This window comes from Micromys minutus (assembly GCF_963924665.1).
Source record: "Micromys minutus genome assembly, chromosome: 32".
Lineage (NCBI taxonomy): Eukaryota > Metazoa > Chordata > Mammalia > Rodentia > Muridae > Micromys > Micromys minutus.
This window is the reverse complement of record NC_137967.1, coordinates 26,778,368-26,783,197: the sequence shown is the minus strand read 5'-3', so window position 1 is coordinate 26,783,197 and position 4,830 is coordinate 26,778,368. Positions and strand designations below refer to the sequence as shown.

The window sequence follows — 4,830 nt, the reverse complement described above, 5'->3', positions numbered from 1 at the left end:
TGAAGCATTATTTTTCCACGCTAGAATGTGGGAAGGTACAGTATGTATGCAGTTAAAGCGTATCCAGCCATGCTGCTTTTACAGTGACAAGATGCAATATGGATAGAACAAAATTGGAATGCATCTTTTAAATAATTCTGATCGCTCATATGTGTGAGAAAAATAGACTCTAATTGGGTTTTTTTTTTTTTTACACGTTACCTCATTTATTCTCACAACATGCCTGTGAGGTAGGGAGGGGCAGGGACTGTCCCCATTTTACAGAGGAGGAAGTAGAAGCACACAGATGTCAAGTGACTTGCCCAAGGTCACAGAGTGGGCGGCCAAGCTGGAACAGGCCCCCAGAGCAGGCCTTTGTTTCACCCAGGGGACCCCTGCAGCATGCGCCAAAGAGGATGTCCCCAATGCCCTTGAATCATATGCACAGTATAGAACAGCCACTGATATGCCAAACCGTCTGCTGGGTCCGGCCTCCTCCAGGCGGCCTGACCCATCCCTGCCCTCCCCATCCTGCTCTGTGGGCCCAGGCCTTTGCAGCTCAGGGCTCAGAACACCTTGGAAATGGGAGTGGGGGACAGGAGAGGGAGGATCGGGATGAAAATCACAACAGAATAAAAAACTCAAGAGGCTGGGCTGACGGGTTAGGGGGACAACCAAAAACGGGACTGCTTACACACAAGGTATATTTTTACACACACTTGTACACACACCTAGATATAGTACATGTAAAAAATATATGCTATTCACACACCCGCCTCCTGCAGGTACCCCGAGAGCCGGTGGTGGTGGCGGCGCTGGTGGGCTTTGGGTGAGCAGATGGGCATTTATTAAATACACACTCTAAGGTCTATGTGCATATGTACACGTACGTACAGACACCACCACCTGCCCTGGGGGAACTAGACGGAGGTGCGGCCAAGGACAGACAACCCCTTGGAAGCCACTTGGGAGTCCTAAATTTTCTTTTGCTGAGGAAGAGGCTGGAGCATGGTAACCGTGGTTTCCCCACGTGCCCCAAGGACCAATATTTTCCTATCTGCTCAGAGGCCAGTCCAGCCTAACACTGCCCAGGCTGGCGGATGGCAGCGGAGGGAGGGTGGGCCAGCTGTGTGTGAGCACTTAGTGGGGAGGATGGGAGGAGGAGTACGCTGCCCTTCTCTCGGTCCTCTGGGCCCTCAGCCCTAAAGGGTGTGAACCAGAAGCCACCATGGTGACCCCCGTGAGTTCTTCAGGGAAACAGAAAAGCTGTGGGATGTAGGGAAGGGAGGGACATGGCAGGACCCAAGGTTGCCTTGGACTCTCATCTTGTAAACAAGCTAGTTCTCAGCAAACAGCAAGTAAAAAGACCGCGATCTGGAGGCCACGGCTGCCCAAGTCGTCATGTGGTTCACCGTGGCAGCCCAGGGTTTTTTGAGTTTTTTTTTTTTTTTTTTTTTTTTTTTTTTAAGTCTTTATAACCTAAAGCTTGGAGGGACCCAGAAAAGCCACATTGTGAGCCCTTGTATGTGTCAATTGGAAAGTTGGCTCAGGGTCTCTTAGAGATAATGACCATACTAAAGGGTGAGAAACGCTGTTCCATTTGCATTGTGTTTTTAATGATTTAAAATTGAGTGCTTTCTCCTGCAAGGCCTTAGAGCCTGGTCTGGGCCTCAGGGACATAAATCTCGATGCTGTCTGCGCTCTCTGTGGCCGAGTTCTGCCGCACAGACGCTGCTCGCTTGGCGGCCAGGAGTCTCTTTCTGGCCTCCTGACGCTGCTTGTCCCCCCGAGTCTGAGGCCTAGTCGCGGCTCATTGCCGCCTTGGATTTGGCTGGCTTCTTCGGGACTGGGGGGGGGGGGGTTTCTTCTCTTCCTTCCTCTTCTCGGGGGTCTCCACCAGCTGCCAGCTGTTGGCCTTGAGGTGGTAGAGATCATCGAACTTCATGCTGATGTCCTCGATGGACAGCTGCAGCAGGTCCCAGAACCCTGCCAGGTCCTGGGCTGTCGGACAGGGGTTGGCATCAGGGTTCAAGTTCTGCTCACAGAGGCCACGAAACTGCTGGAATTTCTGGGACATGAGGAGCTGGGCACTGCCCACCGCACTGAGAACTTTCCCTAAGACTTCTTCAGAGAAGTTGTTCTCTTTGGTCTCCTTGTCCATCTGGCAGCACCAGCCTTCCAGCCTCTCCGTTTCTGCCTGAAGGAGCTTCAGGAACCAGTAGCCATCCCTGCGGCAGGCCCCTGGCTGAGCTGGCTCTGCTGGGGAGCTGGAGGAAGTCTCCAGCCAAGGGTCGGGTGGGGGCAGCGAAGAGGCCTCCAGGGCAGGGTCGCTGTTGTCTCCATAGGAGAGGTTGCGCTTGATCTGGGCAATCTTGGGGGGCTTGACGGGGGCCAGCATCAATGCTGATGGAATTGGGGTGTGAGGTACAGTCTGGGAGACTCCTCTCAGATGACTTACAACTGGAGTCATTGGCATCCTGGGTATCAGAGTCAGTGTCCCGACGGGAGGACATGCTGTGAGAGGGGGCGCTGCTTCGCCAGTCGTCCTCTACCTGAACCCCGATGGACTAGAATTTGGTAGCGGGACTGGGCTCCTCTTTTGGCACTGGCTGAATGCAGTCAACTTGTATTCCTATTGATGACAGTTTACTTTTGGGGATGGCCTCGGAGTGGGACTCAGAGCTCGTCAGTGTCCCTTGTTCACTCTTCAGAGCTGCATGCTTAGGGGGTGGCTCCGGAGCTTCAGGGCCTGGGGTAATTCCACCCCGTGTCACACTGGGTGGCCGGGTACTGCTGTCCAGGCTGTCTGATGAGTTGCTCAAGCCCGACTGGCTTGTCTCTTCACTCTTGTGGTCTTGACTGTCCAGGTAGGTGTCCTGAGCAGACTCGGTACTGCTCTGGACGGTGACTGAGATGAACGGTTTCGATGTGGTACGTGGAGGGACCGGTGGTGGGGTCTTCTTATATGCCACTAGGCATGATGAACCTTCCTCCCTCACGCGGCCCGGCCCGAGGCTCCGTTTTTTTTTTTTTTTTTTTTTTTTCTCTAATTGGGTTTTGGTCCAAGAAAGTAGTTTTCCAATATGTGCGTGGACAAAGTGGTTTTGTGTTTTTTGTTTTTTTTGTTTTTTTTTTTTTTTTTTTTGAGTTTTGCTTTGTTTTACTGAATTTATCACTCTGTTGCCTATTTTTCTCAGAACTAATTCACCCATTTCCCTAATGCTAGGAATAAAGCAGTACACAACACAGCTTTCTCAAACACTGATTTAATTTTAGCATTTGATTGCATTCAGTTTTGTGGGTTTGAATATTTCTCAAAAGGAATGGCAATGCCTAGACTTTGCTGAGCAGATGTTATGAAAGATCAGATGTGGCAGAAGTGCGCATTCTGGGTTCTGTGTGTGAGAATAGTTTTCTTGCACTCTTGCTTGCTCCACTTTAGAAGAAACTCTGCATGTATCAGAGCTCTGATTGACTTTCACATCTCACAGAGGAAAGTACATTACATATTTTATTCTATCCATGCGTGTTCTATTGGCGGTTGTAAGGCCTCTTACAACTTTTTTTGTTCCATGATAAATTTGGAAACTCAGTTGTGTAAAATATTGCCATGCCAATCACTCAGTTCCATGCCAACCCTTGAGTTTTGACTGATACGTGATCAGAAATGGTTGAACTCAAGTTATACCAACCAAAAATGCTCACTATTTTCTGTATTCCGACACTGCGTAGCAGTTGATGAATCTTTTGTAGGATCCTCTATTTTGTTTTATCTTTGTCTATAGAGTACAGTACCCTGTTAGAAATCCAGGAATTTTCTGAAGAATCTTTCTTGTATGCTGGACTCACTAATAGGCTAAACCTGCAAGCCTGTGAAGTAAAACCAAGCCCAGGATAGTAGAGAGAAATGGATATTATATTTTGGAGGAATGAAGTTTATAGTAGTGAGGAATTAAGGGACAATGGAAATGAAATGGGAAGGAAGCTGAAGAGATGCCACAGAAGCTGAGAGAACTTGGTATTACTTACAAGTACATGGGCTCAGTTCTCAGCACCTACATAGTGGCTGACAACCACACATAATGTTAGGTCTAAAGATTTAAGGCCTTCTTCCAACCTCAGTAAACATCGGGCACAAAAACGGGGCATATATACATACATGCTGCAAGACATTTATACCCATAAGCTAAGATATAAAATCTATCAGTTAAAAAATTGTGCAAAAGGGAAATGAGATAGGGCTTACCATATTCTTTATCTAGAAATGACTGTGAGGTATTCTACCATAAAGAGTCCCAACCACATTGTTTATCTAGAAATGACTGTGAGGTATTCTACCATAAAGAGTCCCAACCACATTGTTTATCTAGAAGCGACTGTGGGGTATTCTACCACAAAGAATCCCAAACTGTCTTATTGTGTATGTTACTGAGTCACTATGCAAGAATTTAGTAGTAGGAAAATACACTTTATTGAGTTTTGTTTGTGAGCATTGTTACCGTATTCCATTTGTATCTTTATATGCTCATGTCACTATTATATACATTTCAGTACTCTCATTTTAGCATACTGTAAAATCAAGAAAAGTCTCCCTTTAAGTTTCTTTCCTTTGAAGGTTTTGGTAATTCCTTTACATTCTATTTTCTTTCTGGTCAGTTTTCCTATTTCCAAATACAATGACACCAGAATTTTGATAAGAATTATTTTGAATCTCTGAAGAGTATTGTCTTTCTATTGAAATTCCCTGTTGTCTGCCTTCACACCATTAATCAATGATTTTTGCCATTACTCAATAGTTTTTACCATTATTCCTTGGTTTTTATTGCAATAATTTTAATAGATTTTGAATTT

The 4,830-nt window shown here is 46.6% G+C and overlaps 1 pseudogene across 1 annotated transcript; it reads right to left on the bottom strand.

The window, feature by feature from the left end:
• Window positions 1-1,630: 1,630 nt before the first annotated feature.
• LOC308413881 (disks large-associated protein 4-like) lies at window positions 1,631-2,887 on the bottom strand (annotated as a pseudogene). Its single transcript has one exon. The product of its transcript is annotated as a disks large-associated protein 4-like (transcript).
• Window positions 2,888-4,830: the final 1,943 nt, after the last annotated feature.